The sequence below is a fragment of the Apium graveolens genome, chromosome 5 (assembly GCF_009905375.1).
Source record: "Apium graveolens cultivar Ventura chromosome 5, ASM990537v1, whole genome shotgun sequence".
NCBI lineage: Eukaryota > Viridiplantae > Streptophyta > Magnoliopsida > Apiales > Apiaceae > Apium > Apium graveolens.
This window is the reverse complement of record NC_133651.1, coordinates 171,668,633-171,695,130: the sequence shown is the minus strand read 5'-3', so window position 1 is coordinate 171,695,130 and position 26,498 is coordinate 171,668,633.

Below are 26,498 nucleotides of genomic sequence, written 5' to 3'. Positions count from 1 at the left end.
TTTTCTCATTCAGCTAAAACACTATTCACAAGGGTTACAAAAAGTTGAAAATTTTGGGGTTATTACAGTCTCCCCTCCTTAAAAGGATTCCGTCCCGGAATCAAACAGAAAACAAATGGGGGTACTTTTCTAGCATTGTGCTCTCTAGTTCCCAAGTTGATTCTTCCACGTTATGATTCTGCCATAGTACTCTGACTAGCTTGATCACTTTGTTTCGAAGCACCTGCTCCTTCTTATCCATAATCCTTACTGGCTTCTCCACGTAAGTTAGATCTGGCTGCGTATCCACCTGCTCGTACTCCACTATGTGTCTGGCATCCCGATGATACCTCCTTAGCATTGACACATGGAACACATTATGAACTTGTTGCAGATTAGGGGGTAGGGCTAGCTCGTAAGCTAACTTTCCAATCCGTCTTAATATCTCAAAAGGTCCAATATATCTTGGGCTTAGTTTTCCTTTCTTTCCGAACCTCATTAATCCCTTCCAAGGGATACCTATAACATTACTAGGTCCCCTATTTCATACTCTTTGTCCTTTCGTGTCATGTCCATCTTGGGCTACTACCAGCCGTCCTCTGATTAGATCTATCATATCCTTGGTCCTTTGGACTACTGCGGATCCGAGCATCTTGCGCTCTACAACTTCATCTTAACATAAGGGAGATCGACACTGTCTTCCCTCAAGGATCTCATAAGGCGACATCTCAATACTGACATATGATCTATTGTCGTAAGAAAACTCAATCCGTGTTAAGTGATCATTCCAATTTCTTTCAAGTCTATTGCACAGACTCTCATTATAGCTTTTAGCATTAGAGCTTCTGCTTCTCAATACCCATTCTTTTCCAGTTCGTAATCTCTACTACCTTCCGTTCCTAATATTATACTGGTTATACTTTTGCTCGTTAGCGTTCTATAACCTTTTAATAACCACATCAACCTTGGTATCACGAATGTGTTCCCATTCCGCATACTACCACCACTTTATTACTCCTTTTTTAGTTGTTTCTATTTTCCAAAATTTGATCAATCAAATAGAATTAAAGGAATTTGTTGAGAGATCACTATGATCATGAACACTTGTTATATCGCATAGTTAGTACAGAAGGTGGCCAGCCTTTAGTACTTGACAAGCAATTAAACAATAGCTGGTATCCTACTCGGCTTCTATCACACAGATAGATAGTCATTCGGCAATACCTCCCCTTCTGGAAGGGTTGTTCTTCTCAGTTTACATGAAATGAAAAGAAGAGAAAAGAACGAATTGAAGAGAATTGTATATATGAAAAAAAATATAATGCCACAAAATATCTGGCTTGGAACCTACCTCTGAACTATAGAGGTTTGTCATAGGAGAACAAAATATATGTATTTATATCAACATCAAGTATTATCGCATCGCATTTTGCATGCTTAAATATTTTTTGCTATTCCGTCCATCATTCTATGGACCCATGCTCTTCCTCGAGCTTATTCACAATCACCTTTGAAACTCCCTCGACATCGAAAATCGAATCTGGGTTTTCATTCCAGACATCACCGTTACTAAAATTCTATGCTTGCACTGCAACCTTCCTCGTATAGTAATACGACTCTCTATTGATAAGTAGAATGAATATACAATAGGTAGATACTCTACTTAATTAGTCTATCAATGATAACTTATACACTACCACGACCCGATTAGTGGTACTCAATCTCAACACCCATTCCAATACAACTCTCATGGTTGTAATCACTTTTCCATAAAATCTTAATATCTAACCATACGGAGTCCATACATGTGGTATCAAATCCTTCTAGGGAGGTAACATAATCACCATTTCTTATTCATGAAGAACACTCCTGATCCTGACATACATACATGACATGAAGCAGATAAAATTACAGAAGAGTTTCAATCAAAGCAATGATAGCAGGTTAATACCATTCTAAATCATATGCCTTAAATAGAAGACTTACTCAAAGGTTCATCTAGTCCTTTTTGAAACATGGTCCTGGCTTATCTCAAGATAGGACCTTCTAAGATAGATAGCCCGTTCATGGCGATTACACGAATTAAACCTTTACCAACTACTATTACGGTTGGGTATTGCACAGTCATCAGAAGGAATGTCAATCTTCCAAACCACAATACAACCTTCACAGTTTTAACCATCATTACTGTATTCCTTTGGCACAAGCGCCTATAATTATCCTCTTACCTTTAAAGTGTTGGCCACCTCTTTGGCCTTCCCTGATAGTAATAGTTCCTTATAATCAATGTCTTTTAACCACCTTCAACTAAATTTTCTACCTCATTTCAATCACAGCTTATGTGAAGATGTTTTCCTCAACATCTGATAAGTAAAAAAAAAATCACCATTTTTCCATAAGTTGTTGCCTCAGTCTTTAGAGGTTAATCACTGTCATGACTGACGCTCAATCATAATTAGAACATCTTTTATCTTAAGTCCTAATTGCCCTGAACAATTTCGACCATTACTGGTTCGATCCATACTTTCTCGTGGTTTAGCACGTGCCTCACTTGGCAACATTATAATTATGTCATATTTCCTTTATCAACATTTTTATTCTTGAGAACTTCGAATATTTCCTTTCTCCTTGTAAAACCTCTAAGGTTATCGTTCAATTGTTCCTCCTGTATTTCCTATATACAGGGCATATCAAAATACCATTTACTAATACTAGAACCATTGTCTATATACTTCTGAAAAATTTCTCCACTGATCCTTAAAGGTTATTATTACCTTAATCCTTTCCAATTCATATTGTCAAAACTCATACTATCCCTATTAAGGGTGAAATGCCAACCTTTATGCATTCCCCTAGGATTCATTTTAAGTTACCGATGTTCTATTCTTAATTCCACCTTTAAAAAGGTACATGCATCCTTCCATGGATAAATCAATTCATATATCCTTGATAGATTATCTTATTCATCATTCCCACCTCGATAGTCTATACCTAACTTCATAATAGCATCCTTATTCAAATTGAGGTCAATCCATATGGCCTCAAAAAGATAACAATGGTCATCCGCTTTTCTTTCCTGATTTGGTAATGATAACATGGAGCTTCTGAAAGATATTGGTCATGTTCAACGTGAACTTCTTCTTAATAATTCCTTATTTACTTTTGTTGTTTATCTCAACAGTCACCTCAATGTTGGGATATCTTTCATACCCGGCGTCTCCCTTTCTGGATATCAAGCCACCGGTCTTACACTTCACATTCTTGAAGGTCACTTCCTTCATCCAATTTTTCCTAATTTCTTACTTCCTTGTCTCCTCAGTCTATCCGCGTCTCATTATTTATCCTTCGAACTATTTCAAGGTTTCCTCGAATCCTCCCAACTTAAAGGGGGGTACAATATATGTATCTCTTATGCCTTCAACCATCAATTTTAACTCATGGTGGATCATCATCATTCTGACGATTACATACTTTTCTATTTCTATTGCTATGAGTCTTTAGGGTTTCCTCATACCCGACTCCCTTATCATACCTCAAACTCTTTTGCCTTTATATCCCTTTCCACTTCAGTTCCTTTTTATTTCCCTTTCTCTTATCATTATTTCATGAACCAACACAACATAAGCATTGATTTCAAACATCCCGTCATTCTGGATTCGTGTCCTTAGAACGAATCTTGACAACTTTTACAACTTAAATTCACAATTCATCATACTCGTCTGCCTTTGTTCTGGCTCTAAAGCTTTTACACTCTCTCCATAACCTTGGGAATTACTTTCCCGAAAACAATTGGCTGAACTTTAATCAGTTTATCATAACCTCTGGCTCCGTACCTTTCTTGGTCTTTCACCAGCGGGTGGTCTCTCTCTTAGGAGGGTAAGTGACAAAAACAGTCTTTTGTGGTTCATCAATCATTTAGAATCTCAAATGATTCCTATATTTCCTTTAGCCAGGCTCTTGCCTCGACTGGGTCAGCTTGTTCCCTGGAACTCTGAGAGCTTAGCAACTTAAACGTCTTGAAAGAATTTCTCACCGCATTGTTTCCTCAAGGTGGTGGTTGGGGATAATAGTCTAAGTTCTGTCTAGACAGGTCCATGAATTGCTGTATAGGAGTACCGTCTCGGGTCTCCTTTCCTTACTCGACTTTCTGTTTCCTTAGTATGAAATGTTTCATCCTACTCCCCATAATTGGGGTCATCTTTTAATTTAAAATCCTCATTTTCCACTCCATTATGTCATGGGTTCCTTCTATCTTGATGGCGACCTCCCTGACTATCACGCTCAGGGTTTGCTCTAAATCTTATTCCTCAAACTATGGCTCTCATCTAAGTTCTCATCCATACGCTCTTGAACTTTCGGAACCCAAATTCTATAGGAATACCTCATTATTCCCTTCTCATCTTTCTCGGTATTAACCTCTTATCTAATTTTTTTTTTTGGCTCTCTGCCTTCATTCATAACTTTTTCTGGCACAATATGATCTTTTCTAATAATTCGGGCTGTATTACAATCTCAAACAGCTTTTCGGTACCGGCTCCGGTTACCTTCACTTCTATTTCCATTTTCTCAAAATCTCTTATAAACTCTCCAAAAGACATTATCATCTTGAGTCTCTCCTTTTTACTAAGGGCATCAGCCACCATATTGGCTTTCCCCGCATGATAAAGAATCTCCCAATCATTATTCTTGATTAGCTCTAACTGCCTCCTCTGGCATATGTTGAGCTCTTTTTACGTGAAAATGTACTAGAGCACTTATGGCTTAGGTAATTCTCGCACTTCTCTCCATACAAGTAGTGCCTCCAATCTTTAGGGTAAACTATTGCCACGAGCCTAAGCTCATGAGCGGGGATATCGAATTTCATATTACCTTAATTGTCTTGACATGTACGCGATTACCTTACCGTGCTGCATAAGCACGCACCCTAAGCCCTTGTGCGAAGCATCACTACACTTCACAAAATCTCCTTTTCCATCCGGCAACGCCAGCATAGGGGCCATCACCAACCTCTGCTTCAGTTCTTGAAAGTTGTTCTCGTATTTCTCTGTCCATTCGAACTTCTCAGTCTTACGAGTAAGCCGCGTTAAAGGGGCTACTATCTTTACAACTTGAACGAACCTCCGGTAGTGACCGACCAATCCTACCTCTGGTAGTCGACCTAACCATGGTCATCAATTCATCAGTGGTCCTTTATTCATTCTTGTCAGGATCCTCCATGGGATCCTTCTCAGCAACTATCCCTTCTAGGACAACATCCTCAACCGCTACATCCTCAATATCAACATCATCCGGTCCCGCGTTAGGACGCTCTATCGGATCCATAATCTGATCCCCAATAAATAATAAAACATCATCGCGTTGATGTTCCTCAACTTCAGGGTTCGGAGTCCCGCTACCATATACGATAACGAACTACGCTTCTATCGCTACATTTATAAGGGTTCCCATAAGGGTTTTAACTGTCAGTACAACGTTAGGTAGTCCGACTATGAACTTGGCAAGAGTTCTTATTATCTTAGTGAACTTATTATCTTAACGTCCCATCATCTCTGAGGTTTATAACGCTTAGCTCTGATACCATTTCTGTAACACCCCCAAATCCGGGGTCGGGGATTCGGGTTGTCACGAGTTCCATTTCCCTTATTAACACCCAATCTTAATAATTACTCAACTACTCTGTTCTGTGACCCCACAATAAACACACACACCACACGTTATAGTCTCAGAGATGAACATCCAAAAAAATAACCACAAGTCATTTTATTCTACAATTATCTGCTAATACACCTTAAAAGGGTTCTGAATAAATTTACATTTCATTGCCATTATTTCAATTCATAAATATACATAAATCTGGTACATCAAAAGTTGAAGCCTAGTCTATTGGTAGTTCCCTACCTCAGCTACAGTGACTTCAATGCCTATAGGAAGCTGCGGAACGCTTCCTATCCGCTCGCGAATTGGGAGCTTGGTCCTGTTCATCTTATCTATCTGATGTTGTGTGATGAAAGAAGAAAGCAAGGGTGAGCAGCAAGCCCACCAAAATAATATGTATAATGATTAACAATATATGAACCTACTCATAATACTCACGAAAGTCTTGGTCAAAAGAAATGAACCAAGTTGATAACTTAATGCGATGAAGTCGCAAAATATTCAGTATATATATATATACATATATACTTTTCAAAATATTGGAAGTCCTCTTCCATGCATAATATACACAAAGTCCCAGTGTATAACTGTATATAAAAAAAATATCGTTGCAAGGTGATCTCATATATCTAACCTTGTCTCAACGTTTTTCTGAAAATCTTTGTCATTCATAAGACAATTATTAATTAGATATAAGTTTAAAAGATGAAGTTACAAGATACCCCAATATACTTATATCTTTCCCAAATACTACTTGAACTACCACCGTTCAAGTTATAATTAGTTTCAAAAGTTCATCCCACTGATGAGACCACAAGATAAGACTTGAATAGATTCAATCTTTGAAATATTATTAAAGGAAATGAAGTTAGGATATACTTCATTAAGTTCTGATATATATATATATATCCACATATACATCTTCTTTATACATTTCCTGAAAACCTCTATCATGTAAAGTATGAACAGAGTTGCAATATCCAATAAATTTGGAAGGAAAAGAATTTTGGCATAAACCAGATATCTTGCTGATCAGGCAAAGATACCAATAAGTAACCTTTTCTACTAGTAGATGGATGAATCCCCCACCGGTCATCACCCTGGTCGTATTAGGACCTTATGCTGGACCGCCACCCGGCCTCTTACGCGTTGATGGACTGCCACCCAGCCACTTACACAATAATAGACCGTACCCCGGCCTGTCGCTTATGCCGACTCAATTAGATGGGCTTACTTCCCGAACATTGGGCAAGTAATCAATTCATTTACCAAAACTGCAACCTCGTTGCGAATATAAAATACACCACAGAGCCGGATTCCCCAGGTTTTGAGCGAGTATTTAAATCCCCTTAAAAAGGAAGATCTTAAATATAAAAATGAGTTTTGGGATCCGCTCTAACTTTAAAAATCATTTTGAAGACTCGAAAACACTTTATAGAGTGTTTGGAGTAAAGCTGATTTAATGAAGTAAATCAGTCCCCAGAATATTTAGAAAATGACTGAATATTATTATTTAAATAATATTCTCATAAAGAATTATCTTTATAAAAATAATTGAAGTAGAAGTATTAAAACTTATACTTGAAATAAACATTAAATAACCAAAGATATACTTATATGAAAGTATTATCTTTATTTGAATAATCGAAAATAAGTTTGATTATTAACACTTTATTCTCTAATGAAATAAAGAATATATTTCAGTAATAAGCGGAGTCATAATACCTCGAATGAATATTATAAATAATATTCATTAAATAAAATAAAGGAGTCATACATCCTCAAATGAATATCCAAGTAATATTCAATAATAATATAAACTGAGTCATAAGCCCTCGAATGAATATTCAAATAATATTCAAATAATAAAATAAACTGAGTCATAAGCCCTCGAATGAATATTCAAATAATATTCAAATAATAAAATAAACTGAGTCATAAGCCCTCGACTGAATATTCAAATAATATTCAAATAATAAAATAAACTTGAAGTTATCGAATAAACCTTATTCGATTAATAGTTTGGAAAACTATAACCATATATATATATAAATATATATATATATATATATCCATATCCATATATACAAAATCTACTCGGGATCATCGACTCCCGGTTTTAGAAAATATTTTCACCTTTGGGTCCCTATACTAAGGGTATATGCAAGTTACCGCTATCCTCTAGCATAGGTATTATCAACTGAACCAACAAATATATATTTCAAGAATATGAAACAGGCATGCATATATACCATATCACATGCTACAATATATCGCAAGAATTTGCTAAATAACCAACATGCATTTATCGCAAGATCATGCATATACAAATGTATACATCACAACAACGGTATAACGGATAGAATACTTGCCTGAGCGACTTGGGGTGATAAAAGGCTCGGGACGAGTCTGGTAACCTATAAACAACAAGTAAGTTGGAATTAAACCAAAATCACTTGTAAATCTATACTTTAACTAACTTAGACTCTAACGCTTGTTTTGCGCTCACTGATTCGCTTAAGTCACTCGGGTACCCTCGGCTCCACCATTTTTAATAATTTAACCTTTACGATTTTTAAAGCGATTCCTTCGCGAGTGTCTTACCAACTCCCTAACACACTTACCATAAATGTTTCATACATTAATTAACCCTTTTTGGTCTTTAACCTATGTTTCAAAGTAAGGCGAGGGGAAAAGTTTCGTTCGCGAAACGCCGTTACTTGAAACGGTCGTTTCTCCTAAACCGTGCATCGGAATCGAACGAACTACATATCAAAACGAAGCTCGTAACATGAGCTATCTAAACATTGCAGTGGTCATAAACTAGCAGGGGGTTCTCGGGTCCTAATGCTATGCACAAAAACAGTCCAAAGAAAATCGGACGTTACGACGGCTATGTTTACGCGATTTCCAAATTTTAAACCATTCAAAACCAACCACAAACCAACCTCAAATCCAACATACAACCAACATCCATCCTTATCACATCATAACAACCCCAACCCATTCAATTTAATCATTCATACTTATGCCTAAACTTAACTTTAATCATACTTAAGTTCTTTTAATCAAAACCACAACATTTACCATTCCATTTCACTACCATTCCAAATCCCAAACTCTAAATCACAACAACAAGCTACAATATCATCCTACTAATCAAAATCATCTTATAATATATAGGAATCTAGGGTTTGGAGATGGTATACCTTCCTTGAAGTGGTGGGAGGAGCTAGGAAGCCTTAAGAAGCTTTGAGAAGTCTTAAGAATGCTTGGATCTTCAAGAAAAACAAGAAAAATTTCAAGTTAAAAACTTGAAAACACTATTCATTGTCTTCTTCTTTGATTAAATGAAGAAGATTGAGAAGGAATTAATGGCTTAAACTCATGATATAGTCCTAACTAAGCATGAAGATGATTAGGGAATTATCTTACCAATTTAGGAGGCTTGGATCTTGAGTTTTGAAATTCTTTGCCTTTAAAATGCTAAAAAGCCGAGAGCTCTTCAAGAACAAGCCTTGGTTGCTTTTTGATTTTTGATGAAAATGATTTTACTTGGCTTGGTTGACTTGTTTTTGTGTTTGCTTTAGTCAATTACCTTCTTGCCCTTGAATTTGTGTGGTTCTCATTCAACCACACCTCCTTCCTTCCCATGTCATGCTTGTGTCATCCTCATGATGTCATCCTCCCTTCCTTGTCCTCTTTCTATTGGTTGGATGACATCATTCCCACTAATCCCTTTGATTAACTTCCTAATCGTTTGCCTAATGACCGCTGATCTGTTATACGGTTCGCTTAACTTTCGTTCTCGTTTATCGTTTGAAGGATCATACCCGGGATCTTATTACTTAGGTTCCCTTAACCTTTCTCAATACATTATATTCCTTTTTATGATCCTCTATTATAATCCTTTAATTTAAATCCTTTTTATCCTGTTACCTTATACTCAATTCTCTCCGTATCTTGTGGATTTCCGGGAAAAACCAAAGTGTTCGGAATTGGATTCTGACGATCTTTACATACACTTATATACTTCATAGAGTATTAATAATATCCCAGAATATCCGTAACAGAACCCCTACATAGTGTGGCGTGAAAAGTTTTCTCATTCAGCTAAAACACTATTCACAAGGGTTACAAAAAGTTGAAAATTTTGGGGTTATTACACTGCGTTAAATTAGTGGTCAGGATTGTGTAAGGTAATTCGGGTTGTGTTAGTTGAGTAACCTAAGTCATACTTAAACCTGGCAAAGATCTTAGTAAAGGGGCCGTAGTTATATCCTATTATTGAATTGTTTATCTTTTGGTTGTTGTTGATGATGTCAACTCCTGACCCCGGGGTTGAGACCGTCACAGTCCACCTCAACTGTTCTGTGCTCATTTTATGCATCTTTTGAAATTATATTTTACAGTGGCTTCTCAGTTTAAGTGAGTCACGACTGCTTATCAGAATTTATGCTATTGTCAGAGTATTTCTCCAATAATCAGAGAATGTGAAAAGTCACCAAGAAAATTTTATTTTGCTTTTCTAATGCATATAACTTAATACCAGCAATGCAGTTGGGTCTTCCCTTCCACATTTTTACTCTAGATCTTAAAGGAGTACCTGATTTTTATTTTATTTTATTTTCTTTTTCTTTTAATAAGTGAGGCTTATCAGCACTTAGTACATCCATCAGATTTACCAACGTCAGAACTTAACAGATAAGAAGCACTATTCTAGTTTTGGACTTAGTAACAAGATACACAAAGTAAACTTTAACTAAGCTCAATATCAGAATTTTCTTGTGTTAAAAGATTTCCACATAAACAATTACTTCATACATGGGATCTTTCGTATATTAAAGATTACTAGGTCAGCATCTAGCACAATTATCCTCATTGGATTGAATAGTCACAGAAACATGCATATCACTATCAGAGTTTAGAAATTCACATCAGACAACAATCAGCACTTAAGCAAATTTCAATTTAAGCACATAATACACAAAGATAGTAATATTTGTAAATACTGATCATAAAGTCTGATGTATCAGAACATAAACTAAGCAGATTTAGAGAAAGAACCTGAAACCATTCCAAGTTCATTTACCAATCTTGTAAAGGTTGCTTCACATAGTGGTTTTGTGAAGATATCTGCTAGTTGTTGATTTGTTGAAACAAAATGCAATTCCACTGTACCTTCATCCACATGTTCCCTTATGAAGTGGTACCTAATGCTTATGTGCTTTGTCATTGAGTGTTGAACTGGATTACTTGTCATAGCAATAGCACTTTGATTATCATGGTAAATAGGGATTTTAGAATATGTTAACCCATAGTCCAGTAACTGATTCTTCATCCAAAGAATTTGTGCACAACAGCTTCCTGCAGCAATGTATTCTGCTTCTGCAGTTGATGTGGAAATTGACTTCTGTTTCTTGCTAAAACAAGAAACTAATCTGCCTCCAAGAAATTGGCAGCTTCCACTTATGCTTTTCCTGTCAATTTTGCATCCTGCAAAATCTGCATCTAAGTAACCTATTAGCTTAAAGTCTGATTCTCTAGGATACAACAATACCAGGTCAGCTGTACCCTTAAGGTACTTGAAAATTCTTTTCACGGCTGTTAAGTGAGGTTCTCTTGGATCTGCTTGAAATCTTGCACAAAGACAGGTAGCATACATGATATCACGTCTACTTGCAGTTAGATAGAGTAATGAGCCAATCATACCTCTATAATCAGTAATATCTACTGATGTACCAGTATCCTTATCCAATTTTGTTGTAGTGGCCATAGGAGTGGATGCACTTGAACAATCTTGCATTCCAAATTTCTTCAACAAATTTCTGGTGTACTTAGATTGACAAATAAAAGTTCCTTCTTCATTCCGCTTAACTTGAAGGCCCAGAAAATAGCTAAGTTCTCCTACCGTACTCATTTGATATCTTGACTGCATTAGCTTGGCAAACTTTTTATAAAGTCTATCATTTGTAGAACCAAAAATGATATCATCAACATATATCTGCACCAAAGGTAAGTCATTTCCATGGTTGAGATAAAACAGTGTTTTGTCAATAGTCCCTCTATTAAATCCACTTTCCAGAAGAAATCGAGCTAGTGTCTCATACCATGCTCTTGGAGCTTGCTTAAGGCCATAAAGTGCTTTGTCAAGTCTGTAGACAAGATTAGGAAATTTTGAATCTACAAAACCTGGAGGTTGTTCAACATATACTCCCTCTTCCAATTATCCATTGAGAAAAACACTTTTCACATCCATTTGAAAGACTGTAAACTTTGTTTGAGCAGCATAAGCCAAAAATATCCTTATGGCTTCCAATCTAGCAACTGGTGCAAATTTTCATCATAATCAATTCCCTCCTGTTGAGAATATCCTTTTGTAACCAGCCTTGATTTATTCCTTGTCATTATGCCATCATTATCAGTTTTATTTCTAAACACCCACTTTGTACCAACAACGGATCTGTTCTTTGGTTTTGGCACTAGGGTCCAAACTTTATATCTTTCAAATTCATTTAACTCTTCCTGCATTGCTTGTACCCAATCAACATCTTGAAGCGCTTCTTCCACTTTCTTTGGTTCAGTCTGAGAGAGAAAAGAGTGATAAAGACATTCATTTGATGTAGCTATTCTAGTTCTGACACCTGCATCAGGATTTCCAATAATTAAGTCAGGTGTATGTGCTTTAGTCCACTTACTTGCAGATGGAAGATTTTCTATAGAACTGGATGCTCCCCCATGATCCATGATGTCTTCATCAACATTTTCTGATGCTCCCCCTGAAATTATGCTCTCTGAGTTGGATCCTTCAGAATTTGAGTTTCCAGAATTATCAGCACTTGAGTTTCTAGAATTATCAGAACTTGGCCCATCAGAACTTTATGAATTAGAACTTGAAGAGACTGTTGTAGGTTCTGATGCTTCTTGAGATGTGGTTGTATCTTCAGTATGCTCCCCCTGCACAGGTGCATCTTCCTTTGGCGTAGTCACCACAGTTTCAATAACATCAGAGTTTAATCCATCAGAGTTTGCAGTATCAGAATTTAGACTGTCAGGATTTACAGTATCAGAATTTAAAACTTCATTCTCAAATCTCAGCTGATCATGATCATTGAAATTTTCAAGTCCTGTAATCTTCTTATCATCAAAAGAGACATTGATAGATTCCATGACAACCCCTGTTCTTAAATTGTAGACTCTGAAGGCTTTTGTGGAAAGTGGATATCCAACAAAAATTCCTTTATCAGCTTTTAGATCAAATTTGGATAGTTGTTCAAGATGAGTCTTAAAAACAAAACACTTGCATCCAAATACATGAAAATACTTCAGATTTGGCTTCTTTTTCTTCACCATCTCATATGGTGTTTTTCCATGTTTGTTAATGAGTGTTGCATTCTGAGTAAAACAAGCAGTCTGCACAGCTTCAGCCCAAAAGTAGGTTGACAACTTTGCTTCATCAAGCATAGTTCGTGCAGCTTCAATAAGAGTTCTATTCTTTCTTTCAACAAATCCATTTTTTTGTGGAGTTCTAGGAGCAGAAAATTCCTGCTTTATTCCATGGTCTTTACAGAACTCTTCCATGATCAAATTCTTGAACTCAGTTCCATTATCACTTCTTATGATCATCACAGAATCTTTGACCAATTTATCCAGTTGCTTGACATGATCAATCAAAATAGATGCAGTTTCACTTTTTGTGTGCAAGAAATACATCTATGTGTATCTGGTGAACTCATCCACTATGACCATAATATATTTCTTCCTTGCAATAGACATGACATTCACTGGACCAAATAGATTAACATGTAGTAGGTCATAAGGCTCAAGAATTGAAGATTCAGTCTTGCTCTTGAATGAAGATTTTCTTTGTTTTGCCTTTTTGTGACAGCCTCAACCCCGGGGTCAAGAGTTGACGTCATTAACAATAATAATAACAATCATAATTCAATCTAAATCATTAACAATACATGACTACAACACCTTTACCAAGATCTTTTCCAGGTTTAAGTATGATTTAGGTTACAACTAACACAAACCAACTTACGGCAAACGCCTGACGCAGCTATCCTAACATAACAACTCAACAGACCACTCTTAGTTCAACACAACCCTCTCAGAGAAGTCCGACACGGAGGGAACTGGAACTCTGCCCTTACGATCACAGAAGAATCTTCTAGGCATCTGCAATACATATAAAATATTCTGCAAGGGTGAGCAATTGCTTGCTCAGCAGCACCACTATATGAATAACAAGTAAAACAGTTTATGATAAATCAATGATGGGAACATAGATTATAGCTTGCTTGCAAAATATGTAAAACAAATCATTAACTGGATACCAAAACTAGCATGCTCTGTAAAACAATAACGTCAGTAGTGTGCTGTGTATAAATACCAGAGTTTAATTCTAGCATGCTATCTTCATTTCCAAATCCACTTGTATAAATCACTTGTTCCATTACGGAACCAAAAAACCCAAATCAGATACTTAGTGGATATGTGAAGATAGTTGATCAGGCTATCAACACCGGACAGCTCCCACTGCCATCCTATATACCTGTTCCGGAATTCAGAGACTAGCTAGGTCTCTGACCTGCTGGACTAATCGGTTATATATTGCGCGCAACTGAATTAGCCTCTTACACCACCTCAATAGGCCTACTCTGGCCCCAATGTATCCCATATCTGACCGTTTTATCCAGTTTTCAAAACACTTGTACCTATCTCATTTTCAAAATCATTTATTTAACCAGCACACATATAAAATCCATTTTGCAAATCATTTCATTCGAGATAGGTACCTTTCGAAGTTACTTCTCCCTAAAACAATTTGAAAATAGTGATTTATAACTACAGGGGATACGTAACTTAAAACATTTCTGTTCCATTACGAAATTAAAACATTTAGCTATTCATATGTACTGAACCATAAAAGAATTGTCAGGGGTACTTTCCTTGCAGACTTTACGACTATCACTAACTGATTTTGATAGACTTGAACGTTCAGGCTCTCATGGAAAAATGAGTGTATCATTAGAAGACATCCCTGCTTTGCAGCAATCTGTCTCAAGATAGTATCCAGGACTCTCAGGGTTCTTCGCTTGGGAACCTCGAGGCACTTGCCAACTGATCACTAGATTATCTTAGTTCGATATCAATTCCTGAGTCCTTCGACTAGAACCTACAGAGCTGGAATACCCTACGTGAGACGTGTAGGTATGCTTGACATATCCCCTCGAACAATCCTACCCAAATGATAACAATCCCGACTCGCATATATTCGAATTATCATAACTCACATATAATTAAGGTTCATATATTCACAACCCAATTCACTAATCATTTTCGGAATATACATATATTCTTGATACAGAGAATAGATTTTGGAATTTCTTTTTCGTGAAATTTATATATCCAACTATGTTACATATGACTAACTGTTTGGAATCTTGGTTTTGTGTTTTAACCTAGACTAGCAGAACCGAATTTATACTTAATTAATCATTAGTAAGATAAACCGGCCAACATAGGTTAGTAAGTTTATCTGAGTAATGGTTAATCAAATACAACTCAAGGTCGTACTAATCCAAGTTAGTACTCATACCAAAATTAAATTTGAGAAACGTTCTATCTATAATAATATAAGTAAACGTCTCGATGGGTATGTCCGATAATTATAGGAAATGTATCCGAATTTCCGAAGTAGTAATCTTTCGAAATCCGGACAGCACCTCCTCTATTTATTGGACTACCAGTCGATCTCATATCGACACAAAAAAACCAATCACAACACAAAAATTCACAAACCCAACATGCCACATTTCACATTTCAAAGCATATGCCTAACTTCGATTCCAAATAATTAATTGTCGTACCGAAAAATAATTTAATAAACTAATTAATTGTTTTATAATTTATTTATATTAGGACTCAAAACTGCGTCATCACCGTCCACCGTCGACTCACCGAAGTTCACCGTTGACGGCGGTCAAATTTATCGGTGCCCGATACGTATCGGGTTTCCAAATAAATTTCACCAATTAATCATTAACTTCTCGCATAATATTTATTTATTATTTCACAAAGAAAATCAATTAAATAATTTTATGCAGGGAATTAAAATAAAACCAAAACAACAGTAACAATACCAACACAGCCACGGACCACCTAGCCGGAAAAAGGATCCGGCAACGGCCGGAAGAAAGTCAACAAACAACAACTAGGCGGCAACAGTAGCACAACCACATACCCAAAACAATAAAACCCGACTGAAGCAGGGCCGTGACAGCCGGAACAGAACAGGGTACCGTAAAATGACATCGGAACAGACACGTAGCAGTGCAACTCCTATAATTCCAACACGTATACTATTGGATAAATATGAAGATTCTGAGACCCGGTTTTATCTCGAATTTCGAAAATAACGGACCGAGGTGCACGCAAAACAGTTTCAGAAAATTACGAAAATAGTCTTAAAATATCACAAATATCCCGAAGTTTATAAAAATATAAATTCCATAATATTAGAATAATTTCTGAAATGCAAATTATACCCGCTTTTATCAATTAAATGAATCAACGCGCAGGTGAAAATAATCCCGAAAATTCCCAAAATAATTTTAAAATTCCCGGAATATTCCAAACCTAAATATATATGAGTTTCATAATTTTTGAAGAATTCGGGAATTAAATACAGATTTTACAAATAGATACAATCAGAAAATCATACAGGGTTAAATAATTGATTAAATATTGATTTCTAGATTTTATAAAATCCCAAAAATAAATATTGAGATTATAAAGCCAAAAGAACAAGTTTAGAGATATTTCAAATATTTATGCAAATAAGTTTGCACTAAATTCACTTTTAAAAGTGAAAACGATTCAATACAACTCAATAGTTAATTACGTAAATAACCCGGTACACCCTAATTCACACAGAGATCATAATAAATCAACACATAGTGATCGAAACCATACACATATTTTATTTAACTATTTATATAATAATTATACTTTTAAATAATATAAAAGTATACGAGTCGTTATACTTTTGACAGGAATCACAAAGGCCATCAGGAGAAAATACTGATTTCGGCAAACCTCTGACAAGATCTTTCTTGACTAGTTCATTTATATTATTGAAATTTAAATGAGAGAGTTTCTTGTGCCAATTCCAGCTTTCTTCAATTGATGCTCTACTTAACAGACAGATTGCAGAACCATCGGTACTTGTTGAAAGCTTGGCTTCATAAATGTTACCATGCCTGTATCCTTTCAGAACAACTTTGCCTGTAGATTTGCTTACAACTTCACAGTGTTCTTCAAAGAAATCCACATGATAACCTCTGTCACAGATTTGACTAACACTCAACAAATTGTGTTTAAGTCCTGAGACTAGAGCTACTATTTGAATGATGACATTCCCCAGATTGATATTGCCATATCCCAAAGTTTTTCCCATGTTGCCATCTCTATAAGAAATACTTGGGCCAGCTTTCTCCACAAAGTCTGATAACAGGGCTTTATGTCCAGTCATATGTCCTGAACATCCACTGTCTAGAACTAGGATGTTTTTCCTGTTGCCCTGCAATCACAAAGACCACTAATGATTAGTTTTAAGACCCAGACTTGCTTGGATCCTTTGGCCTTATTAAGTTTGTTAATATTTGCAGCGAATTTAGTATCAGAATTTATGTTAACAGTTTTCTTATCAGCATTTACAGTATCAGACTTTGCATCAGAACTTACTCTAGAAGGAATAATGCTAACTTTCTTTAAAGAAGGTTTTATTTGATAATAATCATAGTACAAACTATGATATTCCTTACAAGTATAAATGGAATGCCATAAACTACCACAATGAAAACAAGGATTTTGTGGCCTATATCTAACAGACCGACTCTTAACTCCTGACTTTAAAGGTAAAGAGTTTATGTTCTTATTTTTCCTGCAAAAAGAAGCCAGATGGTTATAATTTCCACAGTTATAACATTTCTTTCTAGGAGCATTAGGAACAGGCTTATAATCATTACTTTTATTCACACCTTCCTTTCCATTCCTATTTTTCCTAGGTGGCTTTACCTTGTTTACATTCTTAACATTTTTCATCTTATGCTTAAGCTGCTTCTTTGTTATTAAGCCTATGTTTACTTCAGTTGGCTTACGCTGTTTTGGTTTGTCAGAAGTTAATTTCTCTTTTACTTCTGATTTATCAATACCAGACTTTACAGCTACAAACTTAACAGGATTTACCTTTGGCTTTTGTTTAACAACTATAGGCTCAATCTCTATAGTTCCCTTATCATTCTTATCATCTCCATAACCTAAGCCCTCTTTCCAGTTTCCACTACTAAGAATATCTTGAGTTGCTTTATGAGAGTTAGTCCAAGTCCTGATAATCTCTCTTTCCTTTTCTAACTCAGTTTTTAGAGATTCATTCATTTTAAGTACTTCATCCCTAACATAGAAATCATCATCTCTATCTTTCTGAGTTTGATGGAACATGACTAACTCTTTTTCTAAATAATCATTCCTCTTTTTATAAGCAAGATTTTTAGAAGTTAATCTTTCACATGTTAAAGTTTGATCTATATAACTAATGAACATGGTTTTAAGATATCTTCTCAACTCATTAATATCATCAATATGAAAGGCATAAGTAATTTGAGGTACCTTTAACTCAGCATCATCAGAACTGCTATCAGCATTTGCCATCAAGGTATAGTTCACCTCACTTTCAGAATCTGAAGTGTCTGTCCAGCTTTTCTTCTTTGTGACAAGAGCCTTGCCTTTGTCACTCCTCACTTTCTTGCAATCAGGAGATATGTGGCCTTTCTCACCACAGTTGTAGCATTTGACATTTGTGTATTCTCCTCTGTCAGACTTTCCTCCTTGTCACGCCCCCAACTTAAACAGCAAATTAAATATAGCTATTACAAAATTTTAAAAGAGATAAAATAACCAAATCCAAGATCTTACAGTTTAGGGTTTGGAACAGCCCAACACTACCAACTATTACATCTGATTTTGAATACCGAGTCCTCACACAAACTACTATCACTTATTCTACCTGAGCTCGAACATAAGCATCAGCATCACAGGTCTTACGGGCAGTCTGCTTGAATCTAACCATAGCTGCTACCTGTAATATCAGGGTAAAGCAAGGAGTGAGCCAAATGCTCAATAAGTGCTAACAATACGACACAAAACATAAATCGAGATATACATTAAAGAATGACAATGAAAAGACATAACCAATGGCAACGAGAGATAAAACTGTGTGAGATGGCATCATTTTGCTTGTATCAAAACAATTTTAAAATCATGTCTTAATCAAAATCATTTTATGACGCTACGGATTACAGCCGGTGATCAGCCGCGAAGTAATCCCGAACCTCGCTGGGTTCTAATACATTAACGGGAATCCCTAGGCAACTTTTAAGCCTAATATAAGTGTGGAAAGGACTCGTGTCTCAATCCAGATCCACTATTCAAGGAAAACATTTATCCCCCTTTGGGACTGAAAACCCACATTTTATTTATTTCAAAAACTGATGCCGAATTATAACAAAATCTCTTTTAACAGTAAACATTTTTATTAAGGGAATATAGATCAACTCGAAACACGGGAAATATGGTACTAAATCTCAGGGCCATGATTCACAAAACTATACTCTATTAAAGTAACTGAATGGTTTTCATATCTCAAAGATTTAGACAAGGGAATTCAGTGAGGCTATTGAATATTATAAAAGGGTAATGCCAAATTGGGCTTTAAGCAATGGTTTCTCATCAAGGTTCAAGTGCTGGATCATCAAGAAGGTATGCTTCATGAATACTAAGGGTGTTAGGGTATGCAGAAATGATCTTTAACTCAGGATATATCAGAATTGTCAAGCTTTAGGATAAGAAAGAGGGTATCAATCAATGAGGAATCTGTAAGTCATATGTCATAGCCTATTTGTATATTCGAGGATTCAACTCAACTCAAATAAGAATGTAATAAGTAAATAGTGGATCCACCGTCAGAGAGATCTCGCAAAGTAACATCTGTCAGAGGATTCAGAAACAAGGTTCATCTACAGACTTGAGGAGTTAATTCACTGGAAGAAGTTCAAGAAATTGATCAAGCCTCAGTGATATAAATCATGATCGTGGATTTAATCAAGTGACAGAGATCTCGTCAGAGTATCATTAATTACAAGGATTTAATCTGAAGAAAATCAAAGTATCAAAGTCAAGACATGAAGAAACGTCACGGAAGTTAGTCACTCATGAACCAGACAGTACATCGAATGTCAACGTTGAAGTGATGGAATTGATTCATAATTCTCAATGATTTTCAGAAGATATTCAGAAGATTGGTTGCTGCTCAGGGTTAGTATTAATTCTCTATTAATTAATTAAGTCATATAATTTAATTAAGAGAATAAATTATATCTGCAAAGATTAATTTATTTGATTAATTAAATTAATTGATTAATTAATTCAGAATTAATATTAAGGATTTTCAAAATTTAAATTGGATTAAAAATAGTCTTAAATCAGCAAGACAATTGAAAATGAACTAGCATGACAATCACGATTGTCATACCGATTGTCATGCCAAGTCATTTCAATTGTCCTACCGAAAGTTCTACTGGGAAGGAGATAGTCTTGCTAGTTCAACTGATTGTCATACCGAAAGTCATTGTAGTTCAATCAGATTATCTTGCTAGTTCAATCCATTGTCCTACCGAAAGTCTTGCCAGCTATAGGATTGTCATTCCAGTTCAATTCAATTCTGTTGAATGAATTAAAAAGACATAGAAGCAACAGAAAGAATAATAATCATCCAATCAAGAACACAGAACTCGAGAACAAAGAAAAAGAAGCAGACACAAATATTTCATCTCATCTGTAACTTCAAGATCAATTTCTAGATTGTAAAGTTAAATCCAATCAACTAGAAATCTTTATCTTGTTCTTGTGTAACAATCTAGCGGATCAAAATCCCTAGAACTTAATCTCAAATTGCGTTTAGCATTTGAATCTTTTTATTACAAAAATAGAAAAAGTTCATGTCGAATTTATTCTAGATTTGTGATAATTAATTTGAGATTAATTCCTTGTAATCGATACAGTTGTTGTAACACCTTTCAAGTTTAATAATATTTTTATTTAACTTGAATTTTATTTCATATTTTTTTTTCCGCATTTAATTCGATTATTCGGTACTGTTTGTATTCAACCCCCCCCTTCTACAAACACATTGGGACCTAACAGAATCACGTTGGTAAGTATCTGACTATCAGAGTTCAAGGTAAGGTTCTATAGGGGTTCAAGTTTCAGGGTGATATATTAATACTTAGGAATCATTAGCATGTTAATCAAGAGGATCAATCAAGTCTTATAATAACTCTTTATTTTATCATGGCATTCAACTATCATGAAAAGACTTTTGAACTGCTTGCAATACGTACTCGAGGGTTCATGGCATCTCTATATAATTCAAAGATAAACATAAGGTACGCTTGATTTAATATATCAAATGACACAGGACAGTTGTAGCAATGTATGAACTATTAGCAGTAAATACGAAGGTCAAGTTGAATCACTTGCCTTGAGAAATGCTGGTCTGGTTTGACTGGTAGGAGCAACTGGAGCTTCACTCGACCTTTATGGCAAGTTTTCCCTCGTCTCGAGATCCTACATAATAATAATAATCCTCATTATAATATATTCTTACCATCTTAACCTATTTACAACTTGAAATTAAACACGGATGGCACTTAGGCCTATACGCACTTAATTTTATATTCACTTTTAAATTACAAAAGTACACACATAGCTAAATATTCACATATCATATACTAACACCAAATAACACCATATATACCATAATGCAACACTAGGCTTGGATGATCTCGACTCACCACTTAAGTCACTTGGTCGCTAAACTAGACAAGGTCTTCTAATTTTGGCTTCCTAACTCGATGTGCCTTTCCTAAATTATCCAAAACCTATTGACCCCCACTAGTGCCTTTAGCTCTACTGACCTTATACCATCTTACAACTATGGTGGTCGACCTAATACTCACCTCTAAGTGTTCTAAAACTATGTGATAAGTGAAATCGCTCACTGGTGCAAATTTCAGGATGACAACTATGGTTTCTTGAGTGCATTAGACACCCTTAAACTACAAGTTTTCCTTCAAAACTTTTACACAAGACTCTCCTGACCTAAGGGCATCTCACAAACTTGATGTGGCTCAAGGGCCTGGCTTGGGCCTTCTTGGGTCTAAGCTAAAAGTCCAAGGTTCCCCTGTTTTTCTGGGCAGAAAACGCCCTGACTTGAATTAACTTGTGACACATGTTTCTAACTCATATCCTATGAACTATGGTTGGAAAAACTTCTCTGACACTCCCTATAACTAAGGCCCAATAGGGCCTAATGAGGGCCTACCAATGACATGGTCAAATCTTCCTATTTCTAAGTTGCAACAAAACTGTCCCCTGCTGGACAGATTTTGTTATTCTACTTGTGCACCTAACCAAAAGACATGCAAACCTCCAACCAACTCCTAACACTTTTTATATACTCCCAATACTAACTTCTGGTAGCTTGGGCCTCAAAGTGCACATCAATGACATCACTCTAAACCTCAGGATACTAAACTGATTTTCTGCAGAAACTATAACTCTCATTTTCAAAAGTTTTGACTTGACAAACTCAACTAACAACAACTCAATACTTAAACCAAGACTTATACATGGTATTCTACTGAATTAACTCCCTTATTCCCAAAATAACCTTGGGTGAGATCATCCTTACCTAAGGTACAATTATGGCAAAACAAAAGAGATCACATTTCTCAACTCACCAATCATTAAGTTTTTGAAACCACAAGATATGCATTTTATAAAAGATAACCACGAATTATTACCATGCAACAAGAAGCATAAATCAATATTAACACATTATTCCTACTGAAATTAAGGCTCACTAACAAAATCTTTCCAAATGATCAAAATCTTACAACATTCTAATAGAAATCCACATGCATGTCCTCGGGTTTTTCAAACCAAAACAACACATTTTCTACATATATTCTACCATAAAATTGACATGCAAGCCTAGAATAAGCTATACCTAGATGATCACTTAGCATGCAAGGAGTTTTATCAAATTTTCACCACAAAATTCAAGTCATTATCACATAAACATGCAAAATTTGAGCAAAACAACAAGAATGATCTCAAGGACCATTCATTCGGCTCCCATATGGTCATGGCCGAATAAAATGGATGGGAATGGCCATTTAATCATCAAGAGTTTCCTTCTCAAGACTTGGCACTTATCCATTCCTTGTAGTCCTCTCAAAAATAACCCTAAACTCACAAGAATCAAGGTTGTATTTTGAGTTTCACTAAAACTTTTACATGCAACCTTTAAACTTAAACTTTCTACTCAAAACTCTTTGAAATATGAGTGATCATGGTATGGGAAGTAACATTTACTTGTGTAAAGAGTGGAAGCTTGGTTGAGGATTGAAGAAAAAAAATGGGGAGGGGGGTTTCGGCTTTTAGCCGAGAGTGAAAGGGAGAGCCGAGAGGAGGGAGAAGGGAGGGAGGAGAGAGTGAGGTGTGGGTGGAGTATGAGAATGATCATGACATTTGCTTGTTTTTATGGTATTTTATTTGACAAAATTTGAGTGGAAAGGATAATTGACAAGTCTATCCCTCCACTTATACTTGGTGCATTTTGCATGCAAGGGTAAAGAAGGAAATTGGCTAGAGAAATAAGAGTTAGTGGGGTTGGAATTGTCCTCTTTGTCCTTGAAAAGAATGAGAGGGTGGTTTGCATGCAAGGGCTTTCTTGTAATTTGCTAAATATGACAACTAAAATTTATAATAATTTATTTTTATAAAATAAAATACAAGTTCAAAAATTATAAAATTTGTACCATAAAATAACTTGGATTTTTAGAGACTTCATTTATTTGCTAAATGAAAATAAAATCATTTTCAAAATTTGTGAACAAAATACCTTTTAAAAGAAAATTTTTCCAAGGCTTAGAATATTCCTTATAAATCAAAAATAAAGAAATTAAATAAACTCTTGCTTTGAAAAATCATATACTACATAAAGCAAATTTATAATGCAGAAATTTTCACTCACACAAACGTACAATCATTGAATATATATTCATTCGGTTTTAATATTATACCAAATCCACAAATAATATTACACGAAGATACCGGTCGTAACATCCTCTCCCCCTTAAGGGATTCTGTCCCCAGAATCTAAGAGAACAGATGAGGATACCGGGAACGCATATCAGACTCTAACTCCCAAGTCGATTCTTCGACCTTAGGGTTCCTCCAAAGCACTTTCACAATCTTTACCGACTTATTCCTAAGACTCTTTACTTGCCAGTTGAGTATTTTAACCGGTTGCTCCACAAATGACAGGTCTGCCTGAATTTCTACAGGTTCATATTCTATCACATGGCTAGCGTCAGGATTGTACTTCTTAAGCAACGACATATGGAACACATTATGCACATGCTGATACTGAGGTGGTAAGGCCAACTCGTAGGCCACCTTTCCTACTTGACTCAAAATCTCAAAAGGACCTATGTATCTAGGTGCTAACTTCCCTTTCTTGCCAAATCTCATCAACCCTTTTCTAGGTGATACCTTCAGCAACACAGCTTCGCCAATTTGGAATTGAACATCCTTACGCGCTGGATCCGCATACTTCCTCTGTCTATCTTGAGCAGCAAGCAACCTTTTCTGAATTAACTTGACCGAGTCATGCAACTGTTGTACCAATTCCGAGCCGAGAATTCTTCCTTCTCCTACTTCATCCCAACTTGTTGGTGATCTACATTTTCGCCCGTATAAAGCTTCGTATGGTGGCATGCCGATACTGGAATGATAGTTATTGTTATAAGAGAATTCAATCAACGGCAAGTGGTCGTCCCAACTTCCTGCAAAATCAATTGCACAACTGCGCAACATGTCTTCAATTGTTTGAATTGTCCTTTCACTCTGGCCATCAGTCTGCGGGTGGTATGCCGTGCTCATATTCAACTTCGTGCCAAGACATTCCTGAAACTGCTTCCAAAATCTCGAGTTAAATCGGGGATCTCTGTCTGAAACTATTGATACGGGTATTCCATGCCTTAGTACGATTTCGCGCACATACAGATGAACCAACTTGTCCAGTGATGACTTCTCATTTATTGGAAGGAAATGCGCCGACTTCGTAAGACGATCAATTATAACCCATATTGCGTCATGTCCGGATTTCGTTCGCGGTAGTCCTACTATAAAGTCCATAGCGATATTTTCCCATTTCCATTCTGGAATCTTCAGGGGCTGAATTAATCCGCTTGGTCGTTGATGTTCTGCCTTTACTTTCTGATAAGTATAACACTTCGCAACCCATTCTGCCACGTCTCGCTTAATATTTGGCCACCAAAAGTTCTTCTTTAAGTCTCGATACATCTTGGTGCTTCCCGGGTGGATTGAAAATTTCGAATTGTGGGCTTCATGGAGGATCTCATTCTTTAATTCAAGTACATGAGGAATCCATATTCTGGATGAAAACTTTAGTATCCCTTGCTCATCCCTTGGAGTATTAATCTCCTCTCCAGATAACTGATTCTTCTCTTTCTCCATTACTTCTTCTTGACACTTCTTTATCCTTTCCACTAGTGTTGGCTGAAAGGTCATTGCACGACAAACTTCCTCGACTTTTCCATAAGCACAAAGTTCCAATTCCAATCTTTCGATTTCTTTAGATAACTCTTTTGATGTTATCATCATATTCAGTCTCTCCTTCCTACTCAGAGCATCGGCCACTACATTCGCCTTTCTGGGATGGTAATTTATCCAACAGTCATAGTCCTTGATCAATTCCAGCCATCTCCTCTGCCTCATATTGAGCTCTTTCTGAGTAAAAATGTACTTTAAACTCTTGTGATCCGTGTAGATTTCACACTTATCTCCGTAGAGGTAATGTCTCCAAATCTTAAGTGCGAACACTATAGCGGCTAGTTCCAAGTCATGCGTCGGGTACTTTAACTCATGCGGTTTCAACTGTCTTGACGCATATACGATCACTTTACTGTATTGCATCAACACACAACCCAAACCCTTATGTGAAGCGTCGCTGAACATTACAAAGTTCCCTTGATCATCTGGAAGTACCAACACCGGAGCTATTACCAACTTCTGCTTCAACTCTTGAAAGCTATCTTCACATTCTGCACTCCATTCAAACTTTTGATTCTTTCTGGTTAACTTGGTCAATGGCGTGGCGTTCTTCGAGAAATCCTTGACGAATCTTCTATAGTATCCGGCCGATCCTAGAAAACTTCGCACTTCTGTAGGAGTCTTTGGCCTCTCCCAACTCATAACTGCCTCAATCTTTGCCGGATCCACTTTAACTCCCTCATTTCCAATGACATGTCCCAAAAATTGAACTTCCTTTAACCAAAACTCACATTTGGTAAACTTGGCATACAACTTCTCTTATCAGAGTATCTCCAATGCTATCCAGAGGTGCTGCTTATGTTCTTCTTCCGACTTAGAATAAATAAAGATGTCATCAATAAATACCACGACAAATTTGTCCAAATACTTCTTAAATACCTGATTCATCAGATCCATAAATGCGGCCGGAGTGTTGGTCAATCCAAACGGCATTACTAGGAATTCATAATGCCCATATCTGGTCCTGAATGCGGTCTTGGAAACATCTTCTTCTTTGATCTTTAATTGATGGTATCCCGATCTCAAATCAATCTTCGAAAAGCATTTTGCTCCCTTCAACTGATCAAAAAGGTCATCTATCCTTGGTAGCGGGTAGC